The sequence below is a fragment of the Solanum pennellii genome, chromosome 6 (genome assembly GCF_001406875.1).
Source record: "Solanum pennellii chromosome 6, SPENNV200".
Taxonomy (NCBI): domain Eukaryota; kingdom Viridiplantae; phylum Streptophyta; class Magnoliopsida; order Solanales; family Solanaceae; genus Solanum; species Solanum pennellii.
In genome coordinates this window covers 2352418-2363537 of record NC_028642.1, presented here as the reverse complement: position 1 = coordinate 2363537, position 11120 = coordinate 2352418, and the positions used below count along the sequence as shown (strand labels likewise).

At 27.3% G+C, this 11120-nt stretch overlaps 1 long non-coding RNA gene across 1 annotated transcript in view; it reads right to left on the bottom strand.

Moving 5' to 3' along the window:
* The window catches only part of LOC107023005, an 11116-nt gene extending 3820 nt beyond the window's left edge, over positions 1–7296 (bottom strand). The window contains exons 1-3 of the long non-coding RNA XR_003578994.1: positions 7188–7296; positions 5814–5892; positions 4670–4756 (exon numbers count right to left, since the gene is read on the bottom strand). This is a non-coding gene — a long non-coding RNA (uncharacterized LOC107023005). The remainder of the gene's footprint in view (positions 1–4669; positions 4757–5813; positions 5893–7187) is intronic.
* Between the last annotated feature and the right edge of the window lie 3824 nt (positions 7297–11120).

The following is an 11120-nucleotide window of genomic DNA, read 5'->3' as shown; positions in this document are numbered from 1 at the left end:
TATATATATATATATATAATTTTTCCATCCATATCCACATTTTTTTATATATAAATTAAAGATAATCACCAAAAAAGTAAAACTTACTTAATTAAAGTAGCACTATATACATTCTTAATACCTTGCCCTTTCTTTCATTATTAGTCAGCAAGGAAGTTAAAAGCATTTCATTAACATCCTAAAAATATATTATTTTAATGTAAATGGACAACACCGTTGTTGGTCATAATGTCTTTTGTGGATCTGGGGGATATGATGACACAATTGTCAAAATGAAGCATCATAAGCTGCAAAATTATATATAAAAGAAATTCAAAAATGTGTTCGCAGATAAAATCATAACATCAAGTAGCGTTACATAGTTGAAAGTAAGATATTTCAACTTACAAAATTAATTAAGCAAAGCTTGAAGAAACCGTTAAATTGAACCTCTGATCAAATAAAGAGAACCAACTGAAACGGGATAGGAAATAGATAAAACAATGTATTAAAAGAAGATTTCTTTGTTCGGTATAAAGTAATTTTATACAATACCCATTAAATGTCGTGGTGCTATAAAACAAAAGTATGTGACTTCTTCAGCTGTCGTGCCATGCCCAAAATGCTATTTTTCTTCCATCATCTGAAACAAAACACAATTAGTTTAAAAGAATCACGTCCTCTTATATGTTTTCCAAATATCACTTTCATATAGCCTTGTAAAGTTGTATATATACCATTCACAAATTTTTACCCAAGATTTAATAGTTGGTCCATTCTCAGCCTCGATAAAGTCCATCTTGTTGCAATAGGAATGAACAACAATATATTTTCATAAACACTTCATGAGTAAATTATTTTTTTCCTTCATCTATTTATTTCTAGGGCTACTATTTTCTTGTCTAATGTGACATTGTCCCACTTTATTAGATGTATTGCCTTGTTCTGGCTGTTTCTTTATCATTTTTCTCACTTCTCATTATGTCTCTTTCATAAAACTTATATGTCATATTTATAGCATGGGGGAAGACATACATCAAATAAATACTACTCCCTCCGTTCCATTTCAAAAAGGATGACCTAATTTGACTTGGAACGGAATTTAAGAAAAGAAAGAAGACTTTATAATCTTGTGGTTCTAAATTAAAATTATGTCAAATGTAACAAAATACCCTTTAATCTTGTACATCTTAAACATTTGTAGTCTTAAGCATGTAGTCTTAAACATGTCATGCCACGTGAAAAGTTAAAGTTAAAAGTGTTATCAAAAAAGGAAAGGAATCATTCTTTTTTAAACAAACTAAAAAGGAAATATGGTCATTCTTTTTTAAACGGAGGAAGTACTATACATTAATTAGTACTATATTGCTTTCCATAGTTTAAAATTATTATTTCTCACCTAAGTTAATATAGAATTAGGCAACATAATTAAAATGTCAATACTTAGTCTATTTGGACAAAAAAGATAATTTCCGATTTAACAACAATATCATCATATTGAATCATCACTTGAATCTGAATAGGAAATTCATTAGACAAAACAATAAAGAGTTAAAATTTGAAACTTATAGCACCACATGATGCTACCATCAGTGCATTTCCTATAAATATGAAATGCCAAAATAATATTGATACATAGCTTATAATTTTGTATCTCAAAGAAATGATAGAATTTACTCATTCAAATGGAGAAACAAAATATGCACTATGCGCGCACCTTACAGTCAGCAGAGGAAATCATATCATTCGTATCATTCTTGATACAATCCAAAAACTGAAGACATATTGCATGCGGCCTGCAAGAAACAACAAAAAGAACATAGCAAAAGATCACTTGATATATAATTGTGAAAAATAAATATAAATGCATAAAATTAGAAGTGTTTTACAATCGTTTGTAATATTAATAATGTCATCCAACATGAGTCATACACTTTCTTTTTCACATCTATCAAACACCTTCTGGAGGAGCAAAAATAATTAGTTTGGAAGACTATTCAAAATTTTCTATAGATTCATGGACATTATCTATTTAATTTACACGGAATAACAAAAAATCATTTTGCAAGAAATAAGAAACAAAAGAGTTGATGGTAAAAAGCTCCTAAAGTGTCCTTACATTTTAGTTTCATTATTGAAGTACACCGCCAACTATTTATCAAAACACCCATCAACCATAAAAAATTCACTTCTCCTAGGTGAATCGATGATTGATATTTCATCTAAGAAACTCAGACACACACATGATAGTTTAGATAAAGTTTTCAGCCATCACTCCAGAAACAAATAAGCAAAGCAAAAACGGCAAATATGACTTTCCTGTTTTGAAATACCCAATTCCACTTGTTTCTAATATTCTTGTATAATTGGTTGGGGAGATCATCAAATTCACCCATTTGACAATTATCACATGAAAACACACTAATCTGACAGAGAGTTGTGCACCATAAATGGATGATTATGTTGAGTTGATGCGATTTCTCTATGTCTGATTCAAAATTTTGAGAGAATAGTAAGTGATAATGCAATTATATTTGACCATATCATTTTCATTTCATTTTTGTGTTTCTTTGTTGACAGACTCACCTGTCACATGTAATTTTTGGGCATTTTTTCGTATTCAACAAACAGAGGTATAAAAATGCATTTTCTAAGATCAAAGGTCCTCCATCATAACCATATACAGAAATAGGTCTATATAAAACGAAGATGCTGAAAGCATTAATTTCAAAAGTAATCCAAATCGATAATTAAAGTTCAGATATTTGTGCTCAATTTCTTTCCTTTCCTTTCTTCTCCAAGTACATGCAAAAGGCTATATAAAAAATTACAAATTGAAAGAACACCCACATCCAAAACAAAGCGGAAGAAACACTACATTTCAATAACAAAAATTACCATAAAAAAATTCAGATACAAAATAGGGAAAGTAGAAAATGAAAGCAACAACAACATCCAATCAAGTTTTTACCACAACTTGAAAAATTTGAAACCCATCAAATGAAAAAATTGAAAAAGGTTCAAACTCATCAAATGAAAAAATTAAGAAAAGGTGATCAATCATAGACTAAAAAGAGAAGAAAAAAAGAAGGTAAGAGGCAATGCATACCTAAGATGACTCAAGTTTTCCTAGAAATTTCAAATGAAGTCTTCGAGTCATTTCACAAGAGTATTTGTTCTTAAAGTTCCTAGTGGGAAGGAAATTACTGCACTTAGACATTGTAGCTTCTATATCTAACAAAATGATAGAACCTTATAAGTTCAAGCAAATTAATGATAATGATACAAAGGAATGGGTCAGACGTGCTTTGACATTATCCTTACCTTTAACATTAATAATTTGAGTGTCTGACTTAGATAAAAACATGTTATAGCTACGTTTTATCCTTTCATTTCAGTTTACTACTCGTAACTTAAGATTTTCAATTCAATAAAGAAATAGTTGAACAAGAATTTTTTAAAGCAAAACTTGTCCCACATGCATAATCACATAAAATCTGAAAACTTCTTTATAGGAATTATGTGTGTCAAAAGTACAGAGAACACCTCATTAAGGAAATGAATATCACCTAAATCATTTCCAAACATCATTAATCTCTTACTTTATGATCATCCTCTCAATTATAGCATATTGTAATTATGAAGACGATAAAGTATCATGTTTTGGTTTCGTCTCCCAGTCTGCTAATATATCAAAAGTTGCAATTCAAACAATACAAAATAACAGAAGAAATTTATATCATACTAAAAGCATAACTTCTATCTAAGAATAACTACTAAATACTAATATAACATCATCCAAAATAGAACAGTATGGTTCCCTACAAATATTAAAAGCTTGAAAAAAAGGGTGTAAAATTGTACTTGTAGGCTAGAAAATTAGAGAATCTGAAATCAATCATTTTTTTTGGTTTTTCTCGATCATTTACCTCACTCGACAGTATATTTGTTAAAGCGAGTAAGGATCCAAAAGTTTTAATTGGCAAGTATATCATACATTTTTGAATCACAAAGGAGTCAAATATAATAGAACACATAGTATCTATTAATACAAAGTTAAGGCAAAGTACCAAGAATTTGGTAACTCTTCATCTTCCATGACACGGGAACAATTAGAATAAATTCCTAAAGAAATGGTTGGATATATAAGTATGTCTATATATATATATATAAAATCTTTCCATCCATATTCACATTTTTTACATATAAATTAAAGATAATCACCAAAAGAGTAAAATTTACTTAATTGAAGTAGCACTATATACATTCTTAATATCTTGTCCCTTTCTTTCATAGTTAGTTAGCAAGGAAGTTAAAAGCATTTCATTAACATTCTAAAAATATATTATTTTAATATAAATGGACAACACCGTTGTTGGTCATAATGTCTTTTGTGGATCTGAGGGATATGATGACACAATTGTCAAAATGAAGCATCATAAGCTGCTAATTTATATATAAAAGAAATTCAAAAATTTATTCGCATATAAAATCATAACATCAAGTAGCATTAGATAGTTGAAAGTAAGATATTTCAACTTACAAAATTAATTAAGCAAAGCTTGAAGAAACCGTTAAATTGAACCTCTGATCAAATAAAGAGAACCAACTGAAACGGGATAGGAAATAGATAAAACAATGTATTAAAAGAAGATTTCTTTGTTCGGTATAAAGTAATTTTATACAATACCCATTAAATGTCGTGGTGCTACAAAACAAAAGTATGTGACTTCTTCAGCTGTCGTGCCATGCCCAAATGCTATTTTTCTTCCATCATCTGAAACAAAACACAATTAGTTTAAAAGAATCACGTCCTCTTATATGTTATCCAAATATCACTTTCATATAGCCTTGTAAAGTTGTATATATACCATTCACAAATTTTTAACCAAGATTTAATAGTTGGTCCATTCTCAGCCTCGATAAAGTCCATCTTGTTGCAATAGGAATGAACAACAATATATTTTCATAAACACTTCATAAGTAAATTATTTTTTTCCTTCATCCATTTATTTCTAGGGCTACTATTTTCTTGTCTAATATGACATTGTCCCACTTTATTAGATGTGTTGCCTTGTTCTGTCTGTTTCTTTATCATTTTTCCCACTTCTCATTCTGTCTCTTTCATAAAACTTATATGTCATATTGATAGCATGGGGAAGACATACATCAAATAAATACTACTTTCTCCGTTCCGTTTAAAAAAGAATGACCTAATTTGACTTGGAACAGAATTTAAGAAAAGAAAGAAGACTTTATAATATTGTGGTTCTAAATTAAAATTATGTCAAATGTAACTACCCTTTAATCTTGTACATCTTAAACATTTGTAGTCTTAAACATGTCACGCCACGTGAAAAGTTAAAGCTAAAAGTGTAGCCAAAAAAGGAAAGGAGTCGTTCTTTTTTAAACAAACTAAAAAGGAAATATGGTCATTCTTTTTTTAAACGGAGGAAGTACTATATATTAATTAGTACTATATTTCTTTCCATAGTTTAAAATTATTATTTCTCGCCTAAGTTAATATAGAATTAGGCAACATAAGTAAAATGTCAATACTTAGTTTTTTTGGCCAAAAAAGATAAATTTCCGATTTAACAACAATATCATCATATTGAATCATCACTTGAATCTAAATGGGAAATTCAGTAGACAAAACAATAAAGAGTTAAAATTTGAAACTTATAGTACCACATGCTGCTACCATCAATGCATTTCCTATAAATGTGAAATGCCAAAATGATATTGATACATAGCTTATAATTTTGTATCTCAAAGAAATGATAGAATTTACTCATTCAAATGGAGAAACAGAATATGCGCTATGCGTGCACCTTACAGTCAGCAGAGGAAATCATATCATTCGTATCATTCCTGACACAATCCAAAAACTGAAGGCATATTGCATGCGGTCTGCAAGAAACAACAAAAAGAACATAGCAAAAGATCACTTGATATATAATCGTGAAAAATAAATAAAAATTCATAAAATTAGAAGTGTTTTACAATCGTTTGTAACATTAATAATGTCATCCAACATGAGTCATACACTAACTTTCTTTTTCACATCTATCAAACACCTCCTGGAGGAGCAAAAATAATTAGTTTGGAAGACTATTTCAAAATTTTCTATAGATTCATGGACATTATCTATTTAATTTAAACGAAATAACAAAAAATCATTTTGCAAGAAATAAGAAACAAAAGAGGTGATGGTAAAAAGCTCCTAAAGTGTCCTTATATTTTAGTTTCATTATTGAAGTACACCGCCAACTATTTATCAAAACACCCATCAACCATAAAAATTTCACTTTCTCCTAGGTGAATCGATGATTGATATTTCAGCTAAGAAACTCAGACACACACATGATAGTTTAGATAAAGTTTTCAGCCATCGATCCAGAAACAAATAAGCAAAAAAGCAAAAACGGCAAATATGACTTTCCTATTTTGAAATACCCAATTCCACTTGTTTCTAATATCCTTGTATAGTTTGTTGTGGAGATTATCAAATTCACCCATTTGACAATTATCACATGAAGACACACTAATCTGACAGAGAGTTGTGCACCATAAATGGGTGATTATGTTGAGATGATGCAAAATTTTTGAGAGAATAGTAAGTGATAATGCAATTATAATTGACCATATCATTTTCATTTCTTCATCTTTTTGTTGCTACAGACTCACTTGTCACATGTAATTTTTGGGCATTTGTTCGTATTCAGCAAACAGAGGTATAGAAATACATTTTCTAAGATCAAAGGTCCTCCATCAGAACAATATACAGAAATAGATTTATATAAAGCGAAGATACTGAAAGCATTAATTTCAAAAGTAATACAAATCGATAATTCAAGTTCAGGCATTGGTGCGCAATTTCTTCCCTTTCCTTTCTTCTCCAAGTACATGCAAAAGGATACATGAAAAATTACAAATTGAAAGAACACCCACATCCAAAACAAAGCGGAAAAAACACTACATTTCAATAACAAAAATTACCAAAAAAAAATTGAGATACAAAATAGAGAAAGTAGAAAACGGAAGCAACAACAACATCCAATCAATTTTCTACCATAACTTGAAAAAATTTGAAACCCATCAAATGAAAAAATTGAAAAAGGTTCAAACTCATCAAATGAAAAAATTGACAAAAGGTGATTAGACTAAAAAGAGAAGAAAGAAAGAAGGTAAGAGGCAATGCATACCTAAGATGACTCAAGTTTTCCTGGAAATTTCAAATGAAGTCTTCGAGTCATTTCACAAAAGTATTTGTTCTTAAAGTTCCTAGTGGGAAGGAAGAGGGATATATCACAAACAAAAAACATGTGTCACAAAGTATNTAAAAGGGTACTTGTTGGGTTGTACTTAGTCCAAACGTAAATAATGAAATAACAAAATAAAGTAGTACAATTTAACTTTTTTGTGGTACAACTTTTATATATATATATATATTTATATATATATATATGGCAAATAACTAAAACGCTTAAATAATAAGATTTAACTATATAGTTATAAAACATTTATATCCTTTGTATGAATTTTTTTATACATGATGTATTAACACCATGAGTTTTAAGGGAGAGATTTACTGCCTTACATCCCAAATTTTGTGACAGTCTTGGTTAATCGAGAGTCAATTAGATTAATTTTACGAAGCTAAATTGGATCAATTTAACTCAATATTATAAAATTAAAATATAAATATTCAAAAAATTATACAAGAAGTATTATAAGTTTGTAACCATCAATTGTGGGTTCAGTTTTGTTTTGATAGAAACTTATAGTATTTTCAATAAGGTACTATTAAAATATATTTTTAACCGATGCAGTTCTTAAGTTGTAGGCCTTTTTTGGAATTTATACAAATAAGATATAAAGCAAAATAATAGGAAGAAGAATGAAAAAAAAGAAGAGAAACTAAATAAATAACAAACCAAGCTTTTAAGAGTGTCATTTATATTTTTTCCATAAATATATAAGAAAATTGTTTAATAGAAAATAATGGTACTTATTTATAATTGATGTGTACATTTTTGTTCATCAATATAATGACATTATAAGGACATTTTGGTAATTCAACTTTTGACTTGGAGGCTACCCACTTATAATATAATATGATTTTTGGAATTTATACAAGTAAGATATAAAGCAAAATAATAGGAAGAAGAATGAAAAAAAAGAAGAGAAAATAAATAAAAAACCTAGCTTTTAAGAGTGTGTATTTATATTTTTTTCCATAAATATATAAGAATATTGTTTAATAGAAAATAATAGTATTTATTTATAATTAATGTGTAAATTTTTGTTCATCAATATAGTGACATTATAAGGACATTTTGGTAATTCAACTTTTGACTTGGAGGCTTCCCACTTATAATATAACTAGTTCAGGACACAGGTTTTGCACGTGAGTCCAATGAAAATAGTATATGTGGTAGGAGTTAATATTATAAAAATGAAAGTTTAACAAAAAAATATAATCACATTTTAAAGAATTTCACAAACGATTTAGCGAAAAAATATAAATGAACAATCGAGTTATATAAATGACTTCTTTATTGTAAAATGTAAGTCCAAATAATTATATATTTCGATAACTTGTCAAGCATGGACAATAAAATTTAATATGATAAATAATTTACTTTTTTATGTTATTAGGTCGAAACCTGTAATATATTAGTTTGTTACTTTTCTATAAAAGGGACAATACACACATAATAGACCTTCTCAATTTGTATCAAAGCTTGAATTACCATACGTACTTGTAACAACTATATATGTTCTCTCCATATTACATTCAAATGACATAGTAGTGTGTTTATTCTCCTTTGTAGCATGAACAAAAAATTTTGATAATTTGGTCATGGTTATTTTTCATACTTCTTATCATATTTTAATTTTTTTATCCTTTTTTTTCTCTTACTTTATTATTGTTTTCTCTAACATTATTATTATGTATCCTTTGCCTTAATTCTTGTCTTCCCCTTTTGTTTATGGTCCCTCCGTTTTATTTTTATTATTTTCTTTCTTACTAACACATTTTCAATCATAAAAAAATAACTAAAAGGATTATCTACAAACACTGAATAATTAAAGGTGAATTTTCTTTCACTTTTGAATGTAATTTATAAATATGTAAAATCTATTTTAAAAAATATAAAAATATTCCATTTGAATTCATGAATGATATAAAATAATTAGATAATTTAACCTTCGTATTCCAAATCATAATTCATAAGTAAACATGCATACACATTTCAAGGTGATTAATACATGTGAAAATGATTTCTAGTCAAAAATTCAAAAAATAAATATAAAATTTTATTTAAGGAAATAAGAGCAACATCTTTTTTAATTATTAAACTTACTGATCAAAGAGAGCATTGAAAAATAATTCTTGAGTGGCTTGAATCCCTCCTTGCTTATCAAATAATTCATGAACATCCCCATATATATAATTGTTAACAATTACACATTGAAGTTTGACAATAATAATGTGAAATAAGTGTCATGATAACTCTTCAGTTTTGAAATGTTTGGACTTCCACTAAATGACTTTCCATCTTCCAATAACTTTATTACAAATATCTATTTTTTTGTACATAAAAAATAATGTTTAAATGAAGAACAAAATGATAATTCAACTTTGAGGTTAAGAGTTTCATATATATAATAATACTAGTTTCTGGACACGTGCTTTGTACGTGTGTTTCTAGATATGTTATGATTAAAATGCAATGAAAACATATAGTGTGTAAACAACATGCAATGAATAATATAATACAAAAATTATAAATAAATCTTTAATAATATAACCATAAAACACCAATGAGGGGAACATTTTGATGTTTCAAATTAATTCTTTTTAAGCTATTTACTATAACTTTTAAACTTTTGTTAATAGTTAGCAAACTTTTAATAAAGTCACAAATGGCTAATTCGAGCTCAAACAAGTATTTAGACTTACGACTTCATAAAAAACTAAATTAAGATGTCTAATAGAGACTAAAAGAACACAGAAAAAATAGAGAAGGAAAAAAAATACAATGTATATATTCTTCATAAGACGTTGATCAATAATAATGTAGATTAAAAAATAAACACAAAATTAGTACATATATTTCGAGTTCTTATTGACTCTTTCTTCCATATCCTAACAAATTCAAGAGTCTTCTTCATTATATACATCGATAACATAAACTATTTGAACATACATCAATTTGAAAATGTCTAAGTTTTTAAAAAGTAGCTTATCGATTATGAAATTGAAATCTAAATAAAAAATAATATTAAAAGAGAAGTAAACATAAATTGTAAAAAAAGCCAAGATATCTAACAAAATTATGGATGAATAATCATTAAAGCTACAAAAATCTCAATAAGAAGAATGAGTTACTCCATCAGTAACCATCAATTTTTTGTACGTGTCCCTACAATCCACATTAATAAAAGAAGTAGAATAATATATTGTGATAATCTATGAGCTGATATAATATGAATAAAAAAAATGATATTTTACATGGCAAAATACAATATACAAATATAAGATTCCGAATAAATTCAAGAATTCATAAAACAGCAAACCAGTTGAAAAAATAGTCATCTAAAGTGATAATGATGAAAGTAGGATACAAAATATAACTATTAAAATCTTATATAATATTATTATAGTTAAACAAAAAAATAACATAAATTGTACCTGAAAATCGCCGAAATAATCTCATCAAAAGGAGGTAATTGGTGAACAAAAAAAATTCCTCCATTAGCTAGAGATTTATATAAAAGAGGCTTACGAGCCTCACCATTTAGTTTTTTTAAAAAAAAATATTTATAAGAATTATAAATGAAGACCATAACTTTACCTCTACAATTGATATTAAGATAAGAAATTAAAGACTATTAATGTCATTAACTCATAACTGAGTATTATTAATAATTAAAAGAGATGATGAAAAGTTGATGAATTTGTATATTTGATGAAATAATTCATGAAGGGTTGCTCTTTTTACTAACCAATTTAATATAATTTAATTTAATCATAGTAATTATAGATAGAAAATAAAACATTAATCAAATTATTTAGACATTTAAAATCTCAAAAAAGAGAATATATATATATATATATATATATATAT